This window comes from Ischnura elegans, chromosome 2, assembly GCF_921293095.1.
Source record: "Ischnura elegans chromosome 2, ioIscEleg1.1, whole genome shotgun sequence".
In the NCBI taxonomy this organism is placed as follows: Eukaryota; Metazoa; Arthropoda; class Insecta; order Odonata; family Coenagrionidae; genus Ischnura; species Ischnura elegans.
Window position 1 is genome coordinate 24,763,520 of NC_060247.1, and position 21,074 is coordinate 24,784,593.

Genomic DNA, 21,074 nt, shown 5'->3' on the forward strand with positions numbered 1-21,074 from the left:
TAAAAAGAGGATAAAAGTAAGAGCGTGGCGGCATGAAATTATCAATCCCGATCGGCAGAAGACTACCTAACTGAAAAAGTTTGAAAGACAAGGCGTTGTTGGCAAAACGTCACGCACCGCAAACAAGCACGACGGACCCTCGACAAAGAATATCCGCTTCCTTTGATGCCTGCACGGGAGTGGACGACGAGGAAAACGAGCAGGAATTGGAAAACGATGTGCCGAAGGATATAGAAGCAGATAATACTGTTTTCTGGTAAGAGGAGGAAGTACCCTCGACGTCACACGCTGATCGATTTCAACAAATCTCGTGAAACAAATGCATATCTGAGACAGAATACGGTTTGTGCAAAGAATTTAGGAAAAAAAATGAAGACAAATTTAGAGAAATGGGCGCATTTGCCTTTGTAGGCCTTAATTTGAAGTAACCTAAATGTATTCCTGTAACCTATATGTAATCGCTGAGTGGAAACCCGAGCAACAAAGATCAGCGCTGTATCTCAAAAGTCGATTTATCTACTAAAAAGGCTTCACTTACTCTGCATTGCTAGCCGAAGGTTGGCTTGCATAGTTGAGGATAATACTCACCCCATTCATAGCCTTAAGTGAGCTAATTTCACAAAGTCTGGGGGGGAGGGGGTGTTCATTTGATTTCCCGGGGGCACCTCGTCCTTCGAGGATTTCACTTGATGGGCATCTCAAGAGGGACGTCTTAAGACTTCACCTAAAAAGCTTCGATCACCAATTAGATCGACAACTCGGAAAATATTCAAGTAAATAAAAGATCGTAGCACTTTTCCACCATATTTTTTACTGCGTACAACGCGTTTCAGCTTACTGAGCCATCATCTGGTTGAAGACTTCAAGAGTACAAGTGTTGTACCAGATGATGGCTCAGTGAGCCGAAACGCATTTTACGCAGTAAAAAATCTTGTGGAAAAGTGCTACGATCTTTTATTTATTTAAATATGCCTAACTTCCACCAATTGAAGGCTGAATCTGTTGAACTTAACTAGGAAAATAATGGTTATCAAGCTTAAAGGTTGATTGATTGAGACTTCATCAACTGGATATACCGATTAGGTGCATCTGTATCCTGCTTGTACGACCCCGAAGGATAATTTGATAGTTTGACGTGAGAAATTTTACCAATAGGATGGAGGTTGAACAAAACGCCGTTATCGGCGATCTCTCCACCTTACACCTATTTGGTAAAATATTTTTCGGCTTCTCAGAGGGAAATGCACCAAGAATTATACGTTTCATGGCGGTGGCGTGGCCAGGAGAGGGCACAGGATCACGTGCCCCCCCAAACCCAAATTTTAGCAGAATAATATTAACCTATGAAAAATATTTTCAAAATAAAACATTATTTACAATTTACAATCTGGTAAAATTTAATATTATCTATAAAAACAACTTCCCGACGACCAATCAAATGTGCAATTTTAAGTGATAAAATATCATAAAATGTGATTTTTATGGATAGAAATGTTCACATTTTCTCCAAAGGGGAGTTCCACCCTCTGACCCCCCCCCCCTACCAACACATCGTCCTGGCTACGCCCCTGGTTCATAGTATCCACATATCCGAGTAGGGATCAGGGAACTCGACTGAAAATGCCAGGACTAAAAGATGAACGCTAAAAAAACAACTGAATTCCATCCGCCAAACCAACACGATCTCCTCATTTCATTCTCTCTTTCGTTTCTGCTTGCCGCAGTCTTGAAGTCCTTCCGCTCCTTCGCCAGGAGCCAGCCCCCTTTCTCCCCTCTTAACCCGTCCGCCGTAGCTCTTATTATGAATGAAGAGACCGGAAATTTAAACGCGACCACATCCTCCAACGCTGCGGCTCGAGGAGCGAGCATGAGCAGAGAATACCTTCCCTAACTCAGAGACGCCAAGGAAATGTGCGCGTATTTATATATATGTGTGTGTATAAATGCCTGGTACCTGTAGAAGACCCGTCTTCACTAGAGACTGGGGAGGAATTTTCGATTTGAGCAACGCGATGTTCTTTGAAGAGAGAAAATTGAAAATTGTACCGAAGGGATGTTTCGTTCGGCGAGGCCGCTGCAATTTAGGTACCGTTAGCATGTAAGACGACGAGGACGAAAAATGTTTCATCCTCCTCTGAGTTCAAGCATCCAAAGCTTTACTGTCTGCATGGAGAAAATAACAGTTACGGGATGCACACGAGCATAAAGACCGCCATTGAAAATGATTTCTATCTAATGGCTATCGTGTGCACTTCACAAAAATTAACGTAATCCATTCCCATACTTTAACGCAAAGCGCAGAAAAAAATAATTTGGAGTTATAAATAATACGAAAACTCAAAATTTTTTAACCAAATGTATGAAATATAATCTGGTGTATAGCAGGGGAAGAGATTTAAATTCAGTTTGGTCACAAAACTATTGCTTTAGTTATTGCACTCACACTATTTAAAATTCATAATTCTTCGTTTGAGAAAAAATATAGCATGGTGAAAACACGGGCTAGTTCCGTTCTTTATTATGTTTCATAAAATTGTATAAAACATGGTGCTTAAGAATGGGAATGGAAGGCGTAACTCTTCGATTTCACTGGTGTCCACTTCAAGAATGCATCTGATTCGCCAAATAACGTTGGCAGATTATTACACAAAAGCTCACCTCTACACTTTCACTACACATTTTAAATACCCTGGAAAATACGCAAAATATCCAATAAATCACGTATCAGACCGTGCAATGATCAAGAAATCGGTTTTAGGGGACTTGACAATCATTAAAAGATTATTACTCTCCATCTATTTGCATGATCCACAGGCGTTATATTTTTCCTTGATATTGAGTAAAATTAAAATAACCATGCCTTTCTCATTTCTCATGACTACACCAAATCGAGTTATGTTACTTTAAAATCCAAACTACACCAAATCGAGTTGGACAGAAAGAGCATCCGCCCTTGGTCACACTAAGACACGTCAAGTAAAGTTGTTGCGAACGAGGCTTTATGGATGAAAACATTGGGAAAGGCGATTACAAAAAAGTAAAACCGTCGTTTTATATGAGGCTGACCGTGTCTTACACGAGAGACACTCAGCATGGGAGGGGAGATAGGAGGAGGCTCTTTGAGTTCCTGCTCTGGTGGCACCAGATGCCATTAACCCATATGCTATGCGCGCCGCGGCGGAAGGCGTGGCTCAACACCTTTTCCCTCGTAGTGTTGTCGCCGTCTCTTGCGGGTACACCCAACGGTCACATGCTCCATTTCGCCGGCCGTCCCATACTTTTCCTCCTTCCTCTCCCCTTGATCACCGCCGGTGATCTCTCTCCACGCGACAGAGACGGAAAGGGACGGGAGGACAAGGGAGAAGGCGGCGACCCCAGAGCAGCACAAGAGGAGTGGACGGAGGAAAGAGAGGCCTCGCACCCCGAGCGCCCCCCCCCCCCCTCTCTGAAGGAAAACTTGGCTCGGGCCTTATCTCGTCCGTCCGCCGTTGAGCTGGACACATCTCCACCCCGGCGCTCGGAGAGAATCAAGCCTCGCAGAGAAGAAGAAACCGCAAAACAAGAGGCGATTCAGCGAGGCGGCGTGAGAACAAAAGAAAGGCGACGGGCGGTCGTTAAAGCGGGGAAGTCCATTGTCGAGCTGCGCATTAAAATATGTTGTTTTCGATTGAGCTAAAAGGAAAAGAGGTTCGCTTTTTACGGCCTGGAAATCCTTATGTATCTCTCGGTGAAAAACAACAGGTCAGGAGGCACATGCATAGCTACATGTTTTTTTTGACGTAGGTTCAGGGTCGTGCTCGCTTGATTATCCGCGGTGTAATACCTCGGAAACCAAATACACCCACGTGTTACCCTCGTAGTCACCGCAAGGTAGCTTGGAGGAGGGTGGTAGGATGTAGGAAATGGCCGGCTAGAGGAGAGGTGATGAGAAAAGGGATATATAAAGTGGACGTCACGTTTTGAGACAATCTTTTGACACGATTACTTGAAGCTTATCTTTTCATAATTTATATTTTAGTATTACCTTATTAGTATGCTTTAGTAGTAGTATGCTTTTTTGATCAACGAATGATTCAAGAAAGAAATATTTATTTTCCTGTTAAAGGGAAGCAATTAAATTACGAAGTTCGTAAAGGAAGATATACGACCAAAATACACATTCTATTTGTTACCAAATAAAGAGATATGTGAAAATTTACAAAGGTTGCATGCATTCAGTACGAATCTTCACCAAGTGAAAGCCGAATCAATCGATTTCACAAAGTTTCTATTTCATTTACTCCAGATATTAAACCTATATCATAGATGCGAAAAATTATAAATTCTTCTCTAATTACGTATAGTTTCATTGTATATGCATACAAATACAGCATAATTTAAATGTTCTTAGTTTATCTCATTCAAGTCCACACGACTTGACCAAAAAATCTCCTTCGATGGGCTATGGTTATTTTTCGACTCTACACGCCACGCGGAAGTAAATATAATTACTTTCTTCCACTTCAAGTCATGTGACAGGAGCCCATTTTGCTGGCTTTGATGCGCATGAGTTTTGAAAAACTCCTTCCGGGAAATAACAGGCGCTCAGATGAAAGGACGTGTACATTTATATATATGTGTCCGTTCGGCTCTCAAATTGAATCCATGCAGCTGCAAAAATATCGTTTACTATTCAACCGTCTTTACTAAAATTTCGTATTTATTCCTAAGACATATATTGAAGGATCTGATGACCTGAACAACATCCGTGCTACATTATAAATATCTTACATAAGGAAGAATTATTTTAAGTTCTAAAGATGAAGAAAGACTTACATTAATAGATTTTCGATATTTATAGTTTCCTTTGAGGAAAAAATAAATAGCAGAGGAAAACCAGTGACGATAAAGCAGCAATAAAAATAATTGGAATCCAAGGCAGACATATCTTATAATAGATGCATGCAATGTCTTCATGTTTCATACAATTCGATGACGTAGAGTACAATGTATCGTAACAAAGGAAAGGTTTTGCAACTCTGCCGATTTGCCGGTCACAGATCGTACTGATAGCTCAGTTAAATTCCCAAAAGAATGATTGGAATTCAGGCATGAAGAACTGGCTCGAAAGCATACATTATTATCTCCTGGAGAAGTTGCCGGCGAGGCAACTTCCTCGCCTGCCATATAAGAGGTCGCGGGTACGAGTCCCGCCTGGGTAGATTTTACCTGTCCAGGGTATGGTTGTTCGTGTACGTTTACTTGTTAAAACTTGTTGAATACCCCCATGTTAAATGGCCAATATGAGCTGTATTCGGTGGTTTCAGAATAAAATACAATAAAATTTCGAATAAAACTCATGGTTCAACAAAAATACCGTCAGAACCCATGGGGCCTGGTTCATATCCTGAGCAGCATAAAACGTAAGCCGGGTTTTCTCGCCATCCTTTGTTCCCTACTCTTTCTCATGGTGCAAATAACCTAAGTTGTCGTTTGCTTCCAAAAATACCATACCATACCTCTTCCTCCACAAGAAAGTTAAATTATTCCGAGATTCCGTTGATGCGAAAGACAAAGGTATAAGCCACAGACGAAAGCAATGAAGGAAATTTCTTTACAAGTCAAAAAGTTTACAATAAATTCGATTAGGTTATATATTTCACGAAAGTTTTAGCGACAGAATTCTCGGATTTTTCTTAACAGAACGAAATTATCATAAAGTAGAGGGTCGGTAAGATTTTGTACAGGCACAATGTAACAGTATGTAAATGCACAGCGCTGACACTAAACGTCATAAGGGATGAGGGATTAAGCTGTTCTTCTGTCTTGATCTCTAGACGGCTAGAAGGCTTAAGCTGTGACTAAAAGTTATTTTGAACTATTAGATGCAAAATTATTTATAATTAAATTACTTTTTGCACAATTATTATTTAGATTGCATAATTTTTTCCTAGATCGAGCCTCAATTTCTTAAGACTTGATTGGAAATACATTTTGTACCAGCCCATAAAATCTCCTGAATACGTCATTGGTGATTGAAAAAAAAAATACTTCAAGACTTTTTGCTACGTTTATCCATGAACTTGGAAGATGGAGGCATTATCTAGCTCTTAAGAGGTCATGAGTCAGAAAGCCATGTGGAATGCATGTGATTGTATCGTTTTTGAGAAGTCCGCCTCTAAAAAAGCTCGCGAAAGTGACAATATTTAGACGAAACCCTAATAAAAACAAAATTTGGTGATTGAAAATGAACGAATCGAATAAATTCACAATGCAAAACCATTAAACCAGGTTTGTAGCCACGGTGTGGATCTAATCCCATTGAAACCCCAATTTTGTCGAGCGTCATGCTCATAATATTTTCCAATCCTAATCTGCCAGCGAGTGAGAAGCAAAAATAAAATATGCCGCAGGACAGGCTGCAGTCGACGGAACACCGAAGCAACGCAAGGAGGACAATGAAACGACAAAAAATAGCAAAAAATGAGGAAACCGAAGAAGAGGTCGAGAGGTTGGACGAGGAAGGTAGACAATATGGTAATGTTGGCTGACGAATATCTTTCTGAATGTCCAAAGCGCTCCTCTTCGTTAAAGTCTCCTCCTCTCTCGGCCCTTCCCCAAACGCGACCTCTTCCGGCTTCTCCCCCGTCAGCCCCCGAGACGAGAACAAGACGCGGTCCCACTCCCCACCCCAAACAACACTCCCTCCGTTGTTCTCCCTCGGTTTAGCAACCGTGTCACGAACTCCCCACACAAATGTTTGTCAACGCTCGTTGAACTCCTCCGGCCACCTTAGTTACTCCGACGCAAAACGGCTAGCACCTAAATTACGCCACTCTCAAATGGAGCCCAGGAAAGAATTGACCTCGCGTGACCAGGCGTGACCAACCGCTGGGGGAGGGGGGCAGAAGTTTCACTCTTGGTCACATTCTTATCGGTAAGAAAAAGAGAGGGAATGGGGGCGACGGCCCAGCAAGGCGAGCGACATTGTCAATGGAGCAAGTAATTTATTTTCATCCTCTGTATGAATCATAATGATAAAAATACGTCAGCACGGGCCTCTCCTTAAAGCGATATACGATAAGCGGTATACGATAAACCAACGGTAGGAATCACAAATGCGGACAAAATTGGAGATGAAGTAATCGGAACCAGTTCACACTATGCCTTTACTCCAAATTTTGTGGTGCGTTAAAAAATTGCAACACCTATCCTATCACTGAATATTCATTATTTTTAAGCGAATTACATTTTTTTCTGTTTCCCTAATATTTACTCCTGATTTCATGAAATAATACGAAATCTCCTAATATCTATACTAAAATCGAAAAGCAAAAACGAGAGTCCTCTATTACAATGAAAAGTAAATTTTTAGCATTAGAAAGTAAACACAATAAATAACTTTTAATTTATTGACTAATACAAGCAAATTTCTAATGCTAAGCGCTCATGAATCGAGTCGTTCGAAGTGGATCCTGCCAGGTAATGACGCAATGTACACTGCAGACGTATGGGGTTTGGAAAAATCAGCGAAAAGGTCGTAGTCGAACTTATTTCTGCGAAATGAAAAATCTATATAACTGAAGTTAACACGAAAGGTCAAAGGTAGCTTTACTACTGTTATGATGTTCATCTCTGGTTATGACTTAAATAAAGTGCAATCGCTACGTTACCATCCCTGATGACTCGTAGGGGTTCAGTAACTTGTGCGATGAAACACCATAAAATTGCCTTGAGAGTGGTTTTGATTAGCATAGCGGTCTGCCGTGTGGCCCGATGGTTCGCGTGCCTATGATTCTGTATTGATTTCTCTAGTGCTCTTTCCATGCAAAACAAATCTTGTAGGAAACGATAGAAACTCTACTTGCTGAATTCACTTAGGTTACACCGCGATTTTACGTAGAAGTATCAAGAGTTTGAGATAAAAATCTTCTTTGACCGAGATCCTTGGTGAATGTATGGCCTTTTCTTGACTAAAACGGCATACTCTGAATTCAAAATTAAAATCCTGCCATTGAAGCAGTAATACTTTTACCAATGAGGAGTTAAATTTAATCGTTATTAATTTGAGCTTCATTGGTTAAAGTTTATCGTTCAGACTTTTGGGGTTTTTGGTGAATTCTTCCTATATTTCCAATTTTAATGCTGCTGGAGACTCACCATCGATTTCCTGCCTCGATGTTACCTCAATTGAACGGTCTAGGACACATATTGCGATATCGTCGAGGCAACACCAATATATGCAAACAAAAAACTAAGTACTTCTCTTTATTGAGGATCCTTGCAAATAATAAAAATGCAGAACTCAGGAATGGCCAAATTCCTGGATGGTGTATATTTTTTTTTGAGAGCCGTGCAGAAAGAAAAAAATTATTCGTTTTGGAGGAATATTTTCTGGCAAATAAAACAACCTCAATAAAAAAATTTTCTATTCCAAATATTAACATGAAAAATGCATTTAACAGAACACAGCACAGTTATCAATAGTGTCTATCCAGACACTGCTCAAGGTAATAGCTAACCTTTAGAGGACAGTAGATAGTGTACAAGTAAGTGCATGTGTTCAAATGTTTGTCGGCTGAGGAAATAAATGTAGGCACGTATCCATCGCCCAGCGATATGAAAAAGTAACTGGATTCAGGGATATCTTCAACTCTGCTTCAACAGAAGAATAGAATTTTTAATTGCCGCGGCAAAAAGGAGAGAAACATGTCAGTGTTTTGTATATCAAACAATCTGAGCAGTAGCGGAGTGATTTTATTAGTTTTATCCGTAAATTTAAAATAATTTTCCCCGTATAGTTGAAGATATTGGTATTACTTCCTTTTTCTTTGAAATCTATTCTATGTTGTTCCAACTTTTAAAATAAATGTTAATTTGTTTAACCTACACTCTGAGGTAAGCTCAGGATTTCATTTCTTTGATAAATACACATGAATAATAAGGAAAATTGAAATTTCATTGAGAAAATACACACAATAACAATAAATCTGGATCTTAAAATGGGCTAGTATATGAAATCACACTTATTTTGTCTAGGTAGATCGCCTTTGTAGAGCGGTCTTACAAGCAACATAGTGAAAGTTACCAGGTAAGTGCTCCAACTGGAGTATGTATTTACCACATCATCACCTTGGGCTCGTCATCTCATTCTGGTCATCAAATGGAAATAAGAGCGGACTACATTCAGGTCACGGACTTCCCAGCAGTTTTCTCTACAGAGGAGTATACAGTCTCAAAATGTCACCAACATGACACCTTCAAAATGAGCTCATCCTTCAATTATCTACCCCAATTTGCATAAAAATTTGTCAAGGTGCGCCCCACACGATTTATTTTCATGAATTCCACGAGCAAGAATAAATCACGCTGCACTGAAGGGGTGAATCGAGAGGGCCCAAGGAGCAAATTATGGGATGCCTACCATTGGCCCGCACTTGCCGCGAGTAGGAGTGACATTTAAGCTCTTATGTTACACAAATGAAGGAGAAGACAGTCACTCATAAAAACGTTCACGTATACTGTACGCATATCACAGGCTGTTAATATTTGATGCTACTCCATGGTATCGGATTTAATGGTAGAATTATATATTGATAGGAATAAGGATTCGATAGAGCCCTCATTTGTTTATTCGTAAAGAAGATGATATTTATAAGCATCAAATACCATAAATTGGAACCATAAATTGATTCGATAGGTTAGTTGAAACAGCCGTGGATAAACGAAAATAATGATTGACGAAGTAACCTTACGAAATATGCCATTAAAAATACCACATGGTTGTTAAAAATATGTATCACTTGGTATCACAAGTAGGGGTAGAAGTAAGGAAACAACCTGAGATTGTATCTGGAGGATGTTTATTTATGACAGTGAGGAACAGACGATAAAACCAGGAGATGGGTCAAAGAAGGAAGCATTCAAATTCAGGTGCTAATGGGGTGACAAGGAGAATCGTAGAGTGAAAGAGAAGTACCTAAATGTTTTGATAATCTGATTGTCCTCGTAATTGTCCATATTATGAGACATGATAGTGTATTGAAGATAATCATCAAACGGCAAGAGGACGGAACGGCAAAGGTAGACCTCGCGAGCGATGCATAGGTTATGAGGATAGTGATTACAGATGTGAATAACAAAAAATCTGTTACCGTTAAAAGATAGAAGATAGGATAATTAAGTGGAGAGCTGCGTCAAACCAATCATAGGATTGTACATCAGTGATTATGATGAGAAAATAATTTTAAATTGTTTGTATAACTAAAGTCACATGTGATATATTAAAATTAGATTGACGAAATCGAATAATATTTTTCTTTATTATATACTAACGACAAATTATTCTGTTTCCAACAACAAAAAGTATTAAGGTGCACAATTAGGCGTTCCCTTTGTACCAATTATACTGCCCACATTGTGCAAATATAGATCAAGCCTCCTCGGAGGCCATTATCCTATGAAATGGCCTTGCAAAGTTTCTTTTCCTGTCTCACGAAGAGCGTAGAATTTGCTACTCACGTTAATCCTGCATAAATATTTTTGCTGCCTTAACAGTGCTCCACACCTTTTTCACCTCTCGCCTCGAGCTATGGCCTCGGTTGCGGAAGTTGAACCTCAGGGGGCAAGGAGATGATGAAACGCGCCCAATCCAAAGGCAAAAACATTTCGGTGGCAAAAAAATTCGAGGCGACACAAAAATTGCACGAAATATAATAGCAGACTCGACGTAAGGGACCAGGTCACCGTGAGGGGAGGGGGAAGAGAGAAAGGAGAATGGGAGTGGAGAGGGAGGCGAGAAAGGAGGTGGAATAATGCCATTGAAAGCAAACGGGATATAACGGCAGTCCTGCGAGTCTCACTTCTTGCATTAGTAATGTCGGGGAGTGAGAGGGAGAAAGCGTATCATTTCGAAGTATAAGGAAGGGCCAGCCCAGTTCTTTTCGGTAATATATGAGAGGAGGGGACGGCGAAGAGAAAAGGGGTTTGGGTAGGGCTCGCCAGTCGATTTTGGTCGAAAGGTTCGCGTAATTGCAATATCGAAAGGAGAGGAGGAGGGATAGCATTTGAAATGACTGCTCTCCACTATTATACGATAGAAGAAGAGGAGTAAGAGAAACAAGAAAAAGGTTTACGAATACATAAATCCGAAACGTTAAACTTTTATTTTCCACAATATCCAAGCCAAAACTGTTGTAAAAGATGCAGGATGAGTGAATGCCCGCATAATGCAAATAAAATGCGAAAACAATAATTGTTTTTCATGTTTAGTTCAATTTATGCCATTGAAGTATACATGAGAAATTTTGCTCTAAGTATAATCTGATTCAACATTGTGATTTCACTACTTCGATACATCCCACGGCTTATTCGAAAAGCCGCGGGCTGTATGTGGGGGGCGGGGGAGCCATGGGGTTTAAGGCTTGATATATTTTTTCATTAAGAACAAGAAAATAAATTTTTCTGGCTAAGAACTTACATAAGGTCTAAGTTATCGAGTACATTTTTTTTCTCTATCGTCCTACATTCTTCCCCTATTTCCCTCCCTACTTGTTATTCCCTTAATGTTTTTTTCAACTCATTTCCATTCATTTAGAGGGGATCGTGGTAGCCTATTAAATGCCTGACAGCAGCGGGTTATCGTTTGGATTCTGACCGAAGGGTTTCGAGTTCAAATCCAGGGTGACATCATTGGGACATTCGAAAATCAAATATTCTGGAAGTTCGAGATGTTTAATAGAAAGAAACTGCCTCACTCTGCTTTTAATGCCTAGTATTCACATTCACCCGCTTGTGGACTACGGTGGGATGAGCACTCCACTCATCTAAAAGAGCCCTCTCGATGCGTCGGTTTAAAGCACTGAGTGTTTGAGCATTTGCTGAGAGGCAAATTCCAAAGGTATACTGTTCGATTTACCTACCGTAGCAAAATAGAATGCAAGCATCTTTTACAATATTTCCATCATTTAACCCGAAGGCTGGTTTGATAGGTAAGGGTAGGGCTTACAACATACAAAGCCATAGTCGTGCGAATTTTCGGCAACATACATGGCAGGGTGGCCCCAGTACCTTTCCCAGGGGCCACTTCACCCTTCAAAGGTATCCTCGCCTTTCTGCTTTGTGGTAGTCGGAAGGCATCTCGGTCAAAATCCAAGTGCTTTAACCACAAAAATGCTACCATGCTCCTCTATCTTTCGTAAGTGCCAGAAAAAAAGCTATAGGAATGGAAGAAGCTTGTGAGTTGATTTCGAACACGACAGTCGAGCAGAATTTCTCGAATGGCATGTATGTGTTCATGTACTTTGTTGCTATGCCCTAAAGAACTTCTGGAAGGCGCGAAGGTGGGAGGTGGGCTTGTTTTTGTACGCGTTTCGAGGAAGGAGGCGGAGCGGAGCGATAGGCTGTTGGTAGGATGGGATGGCGCCGGACCCATTGGTGGCACATGCGGAGGTGAGCTTCGTCTCAGAGGCGGAGGAAGTTGGTTGTAGGACATCGGAGCACCTTTAGCATCAAACACGCAGACGGTGACGAAAAAAAGGACATACACCCGAAACAATGGGTGTGGTGGGGTGGGGGGCGCGCCCTCTTTTGTCATTCGTTATGGCCGGCAATCATCACCACCTCCCCAATTTCCTCCTCATTCCTCCCGCCTCGATGGCTGCCTTCGATGGGACACATCCTCTTCTGGCGCGCGCGGGACGATTACAGAGTAATGCCGTCTCAATGGTCGGCGTGGCGGAGGTTATTCATGAGAAAAACGCGATGGCACTCGCATTATTCAAGAGCCAGGTGAGTCGCGGGGAATCGAAGGGGCTTTCCAAAGATATTTACGCCATTATGGCAGCGGGGCAGCTCAAACCCTGACCGATAGGCATTATGAAGAGATACATAACTGTGTGGGTGTGAATTTAAGTGTAATAGACAGTTTGGATCGAAAAAATATTGATACATTCGTGAGGAATTGGCTTCGTCAATACCCATGCATAATTACCTAACTTAAGGACAGGCAGGTGGTCCAAGAAATACTTAGTAGTCAGGAACAATTCATTGTTTTAAATATTAAGCACATTAAATTTGGTATTCAGTACACGCGGGCGATAGTGAATTTAAAAAAAAATCAGTCCAATTTTATCACAGCACTGATTTCAGCGTGAAATAATGCTGGTTGATTTTAAGAGAATAGCGTTAAATAAAATGATAATCGATTTCGCCCTCTGGAGAAACGTAGCGTAGCTTTGCGGATCGATTATTATTGGTAATTAACTTTGCTGAATATTAACTTCAGTGTTCCCAAAGCATTTTAATATAACTATCCACCACACGAATTTTTGAACTCCTTAACTACTATGTGAATTATAAAAATAAAATAAATTCAATATACGCCAATATACGCCAGTATTTTAAATTACTTGGATTTTTAGCTCTTATGCATGTGACAATTTAAGTACAATTGGCAAATTGAATCAAGAAAATATTTAGACAATCGTGATAACTTTGCTCCGACTGACAAAATCCGGGCGTCTATGGCTTAGTATCTTGAGGACTACTCTCATTTAGGCCAAAAAATCAGAGGATAAACGAACACTATCTAAAACTGTTACCCAATAAAAGTAGAAAGTATGAATTTTTTAGATAAAAATACGACTTTGGCATTTAAAAGATAAATTATTAGTCCTTAACTCAGCAAGATCGTAAGTACCACCTACAGAAATTTTAAACTTTCCAACAAATTCAATTAAGTTGCTTCAGATTAACAGCTATTTCTGTAATAGTGACATGGACTGTCACATTGACCGATATCTTTGTGAGCAATAAATAAAGCCCGCCAGAAAGCCACATTATTCGCAAAATAGTGGAAATGATGAATGTAAATCATACGCCCAAGGTCTAAAGCACTCAGCTATAACATGCCTGAAAACCACTGGTTAAATGTCGATGTTTAGAGGCAATTATTTGAGTGTGACCACAGTTTGATGCAAAAATCTCCTAAAATTTTGAAATATATGTCGACACTTTAATTGCCGCCATTCATGGGGTCATAAATTTGGCCCATAGAGCCCCGCACGACCAGATCAATCGCTGCCGACAACAATGCCCCCATCAATCTAGCACCTTAGGACGTTGCAATTAACTACAAGAAAGCAGACCAACAATACACTGATTAACCCTATGCAACCCGACCCGGCCGCACTTGTACAATATAACTCATGCTTTCCTATTTTGCACTTTGCCTTTTCTGAGAATTCTTCCATTTCCTCTTCAGCTGACAAATGTTCAGGGGTCACGCAATAAGAACGAGTTTGAAATAGCCACCCCGTACTTTCAAGAACTTTGAGAACCTTTTATCCGTGACCGTGTCCTCCATTTCAGGGATTATCTTCACCTTTCACGGCCCGATAGTAATAATAGCCTCTCGCTATTTTCCATACATGAACCCTTTTTCTAAGATAATGCTGATGAAAAATATATAAGAATGCTATATTCATTACATGAGTGTAGAGCCAAAATTCCATTTCACTTCTTTGGGTGAAGTAGGAGTCATGAAAATTATATAGAATTTTAATACCTCTGTTCTACCGCATTGAAAAATTAATTGATATGAATAGTTTTGAAATAAAAAACCTTCCTGACAGTGAACAGCCATAAAACAGCAGAAGTTTTACAATGAAAACGGAATTATTTTAAAGAAATTAATCAAAGTTAACGTACTTGACCATTAATATGTCCAGCATTACTTCTTTAATTATAAATCAATAAAAAATACTGTCAGCCTCAAGAAATGAGAAAGGCAGTGTGTATATTAAAATTATTATAATATTTTTCTCTCGCATACTGGATTCAAGTACGGGATGGGACAAGTTGACGATAAAAAAATAACTATCTCTGACAATGTCAAATGAACTCATCGTTGCACCTATTGAGCCTTATCGAAATACTTCATGGTAGAAAACGACTTAGGGGGATCGCTATTCAATAAACATTTCCTTCTTATTATTATTATTTCAATGTAATCATCACAATGAAAAGAAGTAGGAGAGAGATTGCGAGGCATTGATTGCATAATTATCTTGACAATGAAGGATTATGACGCAGCATTATGAAGAACTTGGAGGGCAAATGGCTGGTAACGACGCGATCTTAATTGCTGACTACATCCAGCTTGTTAGGTACACATGAGATACGCAATTCGCGACATTATGGATGGCCGTTCTCATGGCAGTGTGAATGACCTCTCCCTTATGGTGCTCTCTACGCCCACTCTGTAGATGTAGAACAAGGATAGCGAATGTTCACGCCCAAAAGATAGACCTTACGGGATGTTACCGCCACCAAAAACGGCTATCAAAAGCTGCAGCTTGTATTTCTATTTCAAAGTGGAAAAGCCGACTACTTAAGGTCGCGTCCATCCGTCTATTACTACTTAATCCGCAGCAAAATATTATATTAACCAGTAAACAATTCCGATAGTACGATAACGTCGACAAGTAATACTATAACTTTATTGATCACTTCCGTTCCTTATAGTAGGGATAGGGAATATTTTTGGAGTGCACAATTAAAATATTTTCCAGTGAAACGGAAAAATTTTCAATGCTTGTGAAAAAAGTTAAATCCATCCCAGTTTACAATGACACTATCAATCGCCAGGTCCCTCAGGCCAATTTCACCCATGACACTAATATCAGAGTCGCAAACAAGTTGTTTTTAAATCGTGGCACCGTGAAAATTTTAAAGGCACCTTTAAAGGCAAAAATACCCCGCTATATCACCAGAAATAACCAAATTATATTATGAAAGGCTTAATAGGGCCTGAATATTTATAGTTATGACGAGTTGGTACTTATCCTGGGAGTCAAACAAGAGCATATTGCCATGAGAGGCCATCCATTTCTTTACCAAAATTTGATTTTCATTCAAATCACGCATATTTCGAAAGCCCCAAATTATGCCCTTAGACCTAAACCGTTTGACCGAAGGCCTTACTGGATCGATGGGCAAACTTCCTGCCACCACGGTCGGAAAACGGGTCAGAAACAAATCCGCTGCGGCAAACGAAATAAAAATACGGAACGACAATGGGCGGAGTTGAGCGGGAAATGAAGACATTACCGTGCCCGGACGTCGCGGTGGCGGGCGTCGGGAGGCGTCGAGGGCAGCGGAAGGGTAGGGATACCGGGGAAGAGGGGAGGGAGTGGGGAGGGTAGATGGAGGAGGGTGAACCGGGCATTTCGTGGAGTGGTACCGCCCGGAACCGGGGACGCCACCGCCGGACAAGCAGGCATTGAGCCGAGAATTCCTCCCGCGAGGAGTTCATAAGCCATCGAAGTTGAATTACTCCGAAATCACAGGCTTAAAACCTCAAAGACCAACGATCTCCCTTCCAAGTAATGGACGATATACAAAGCTACCTACGATCACGAATAAAGCGGAAAATGGGCATGATTGCACTCTCAAAGCAATGGATCGCGTCGCAAGAGCCAGGGACGACATATTTGAAGATAAAAGAGATAAAAGGCACGAATATCAGTATCAGAAAGACTTCACTCGAGGTAAAAAAAAATACAAAGCTCAGGCAAAAATAACGCAGAGGATCAGATGGGAGAGAATTAAAATAGGGTCAAGAACATGCTATTAAACTAGCATAGGTAATTACTTGTATCACTGATCCATCGTGAATGATCATAAAAAAAAAGTGAATGAGACTGCTCGCCATTTACACGCCTGAGGCTTCGATGATACATGAGATTCTTTCAGAAAAAACACAGGTTTTAATGGAAATGGATTGGAACATTGCAGAGCGCTGCATGCATTTCAGAATCTTTCATAATTAAATCACTAACTCCCATTAAAAAGCTATAAATAGCAAAGAGCATCAAACATATGCGTAAATATCTTTTCTGTCCATAAATACCCGCCGTTTTCGATGACGATTGTGTCATTAAATATATCGCTAACTCTGCAGTTATTTTTCAGTATTTATAGACGCCTAATGATTAGAGTACAGGTCTTCATAAATGTTTATGTGATTCTGAAATTCCGTAGATGTGGTAATGATTGGTCACCCTCTACCTGTCTACTTGTAAACTATTTAGAATAAAAAAACTAGCATCTTTAATAAAAAATAACTCTAAAAAATATTTTTACCGCCATATTACCCATTTTTTGCCCAAACCAGAGGCAAAATGATAAAGAACACTGCATTAAGCATAAGATTGCCGATTAATTTATCTGATGGTTTATCACTGGCAATAGTTTAGCTTCCTGTACGAGGCGGATATTATTAAATCCGGCCCAGAGCATGAACAGACACCGTGACACCGTTATAATTCTTGACTGCGTATAAAATCGCACCACTCACAAACAACATAATCCTAAATGTCATGATGTACACCCTATTTCCATGTATACGGGGAAACAGGAATTCAATCATTCCAGCCAGTCCGTGCACTCAAATTACCCTCTCCATTACCTTCCACTCCTCCCTTAATGCCATTAGAGCATAAGGGAAGAGAGAGAGAGAGAACCTCTACATTAAAACAAACAAACGTGTGATTCAATTTATCACGCCTATCCCATTTTCCGAAAAAAAAGAACGCTTGGGCAACGTCCCCCAGTCTCCTCCTCCGCGTCTGCGAGCTCAATTGTTTCTTTTTTTCCCCCTTCCTCTCGGTGGGCAAACCCACACGAGATGGTGTAATGCAAAGCCGTGGCTAATTTTCGACCAACGCGAAAGCCAAAGGGTTTGGGAGGGGGTGCGGGGAGAGCGGAAGGGATAGAAAAAAAAGAAAGATGATAGAGGGGGTTGGGGGGGAAGGGGGGGCATTAGAGAGAGAGAGAGATGAGAATGAGTGAGAAATCTCCGAAGACATTAGCGTTGTCCTCGGAGGGAAGTCCGATAGCCTGGCGCGTGGGCTAATAGCGGGGCATAAAGAGCGAATACGCCCAAAATATGGGCGTGAGGGACGGACGGCTAAAAGAAGGGGGGAATGGGTAGTTTTTCCCCTCCGATTCCCCTCGCTAACCCATGGGTAGGGCTAAGGAGTCCGCTCCGCTAATTTCCATTTCTCGTGCCAAGCGCCGCGTCACGGGGGTGCCTTACGCCTCTCCACCCCACCCTCTGTCGCCCTTGGTTCGTGGGAGACGGGTGTTATGGTACTTATATTCGGTAAGGGGAGAGGGAGAAGGAATGACCGACGGGTGGAGACATCACCGATGATGCTGTAGTAGGGGACGGTCTTCAGGATGTTCCTTTGTGACCGCATAATCCATAAGTTAGTAGTGTTGGCCTTTGTAGTTCACAAAGATTTGCACTTATAAATATGATATTCTTTGATGTCAAAAAATAAACAAAGTTAAGACTACAAAAAATTTGCAAAATTTTATGATTTTTTCAGATTCAACTAACGGACGTTATTTGACTTCAGATACAACATAAATTCAGCAATGATTATCAGAAGGTAGTACGTGGAGGATGCATTCAACTCATTTTAACGCGATTCACAGGTTATTACACGCCTTAAATCAGAGTTTTAAAAATTATTTCTGATCTCGTTTTCAATCAGGGTCCTTAGAAACGTCAAAATTAGTTAATTAGTCCAACGAAAAAAGATAAAACCGGAGAAAAAGACAGCGAGAGAAATATATTTAGTATGCAGATGACTAGCACAAGCCTGACTAACTTACATTTTTTATCGAAGATTGCCGAGAGAGCTTTTTGAGTGACATACATCCAAAACCGGTAAACCGAGTAACCCAAGACTATGGTATCTTAGATTGTAAACACGGATATATTTCTAAGAGAACGTGGGAATATACTTCGGAGTACCTTTTTTCACTGGATATGTTACCTGCAAGTTTGTGATCAAGAAAGGTAATTATGAGGAGAAGGATAACTGTTTTTATCCTCGTCATTATCTCTAGAAAGCATAATATTATAATGGATTCAGATATAATACATAAGTGTCTCAATAACTAGTTTATAAAAGATGTTTAATTCACTAGCTCCACTGTTGAACTTAAGAAATGCAACAATTTAAAGTTAGGCTGGGCATACAGTCCGAGTGAATTTTGTTAAAGAAGCCTGTAGGAGGAAAACTAGTACAAAGGAAGTTGATCTTTTCATTTTGAAGTCACCCCAAAGGTATGTTACGTATGTACACGAAAAGGTTTCCAAACACCATCCGTCCCTTGTCCACCAGCTCACTCAACTCAGCATTAGTGTATCATCGTGTTTACTTCACCCTCTCATCCTGAGGATACCGTTTGATGAGAGGGATTCTCAGAGAGGCAAGCGCGGGTTGAAAGGGGTCCGTCCTCAAAGTGAAAAGAGGCGAGTGACAATAATGGAGCCTATAAATCCTTGAAAGCAAACTTTCCTGTCCTCATCCAAAGCCGCGTGTCCGACTTTTATACAAACTATTTACATCGTAGTTGAGGCGAAAATTTTCGCGTGAGATATAATTAGCAAAGGAAACCGGAATCGCTCACGCGCGCTCTTTTCCCTGACTCCATCCAAAAGCTTCATCATGGGACTCCATACAGAACGCTCGTCTTACATTTATGACGTCACAGGCAAATGAACGCCAGAGGGAGAGAGAGAGAGGAACACGACCAATAAAATCCCACAGTGTAGGTATCAAAAGGCAGCTCCCCAAGGGAAGGAACGGAGAAAGAAATGGAGAGAAGGGTAAAGAGGTGAGGCTTAAAGTATTCATGAGCGAACTAATAGGACAAGATGATCGAGAAGAAAAGACAGCTGCTGACCAGCGCCACCGCGAGAGGCCTCTAGTGGATTCCCACGAAATTAATCGGGCGCATTTAGGAGCCGTGATAGTGACAGATTGGCCTAACGAGTCCCGCGGGGTGTGGCATGGGCAGGAAAGAATGGAAGAGATCCAGGGAGGCCATCCATCTTGCGGCCCTCCGGAAACACCTCCCTCATTCTCTCTTTCTCTGGGATGTTCGCAACGTGTGGCTATCTTCACGCTTGCCGAAGAGAAATCTCCACTCATTATTTCGACTCCTCACCACCCAGTCACCCCGGATAGGCAATGTTTTCCTTTCAGGGAGTTCCCCTATAGGAGCAATTCGGCTACATCGATCGACTGGTCCAAAACTAGAGGGGAAATGGAATGATCGACAGGGCATTAAAATAGGCTGATTAATCATCGGATGCGTCAGAATTGTGGCATTACCATCTATCAACATTTAAGTAAGAGTCCCAAGCCAAGGGAGATGAAACTACTATTGATGCTATTATGCAATATTTCCATCTTGAGTGCATGTGAGAATTCCGGACGTAGCGGGATAAATTTTCGCAGGATATCAATCTGCAGATTGCGTGTGGTAATACCATTCACCTAAACTCAAGTTATAGCCCCAAAGTAACGGAGATTAAGACTATTGTAGTGGCTATAATGCAATATTCTCATCTAGGCTAGCATACTTAGTTATTTGTAGTAGAGCTCCATAACACGTCAATCTGAAGATTAAAACACAATTAAGTTTCTAAGCACGTTAATTCTGATACCAAGATTCAACCCACTCTCATACCAAAATTAGCCTTTGCCATCTAGTCAACAATTAGTAAAACAGCTCACCTACGCAGATTCAGACTTATCTTAAGATAACAGCTTATTTTTCACGAAATTTTAAAAAAATTCATACCATTGGAAAATTAACATCTCGTTTGTCTCGTCGAAGGAAGGAGGATAGAGTTTTTGTCTTCTAAGAAACCCCAGACTAGAGACAAGGAGTTAACGATTTCCTGCAGTGGGTTATTGTTAATCCCTTGTATGCAGTAGAGATCCAGCGATGCTCGTTTTCAACTTTAAACATAAATGCAAATATGTATTTATACTCACAATTGAGACCAGAGCTCAATTATCCACACAAAATGCAAGTTAGATTATATATTTTTCTAATAAGGCCAAACTAAAATGGGCTACAACGCGAGAGGAAAACTTACATTTATGGAGTCATTATATCGTTAGCGCTGTCAGTCTTCCTCTCCGATTTTCAGTCAACTTGTCCCTTCACAACGGAAATATCTTACCTGCAAATACAAAAAGCATTGTTAAGTATCACCGCCAATT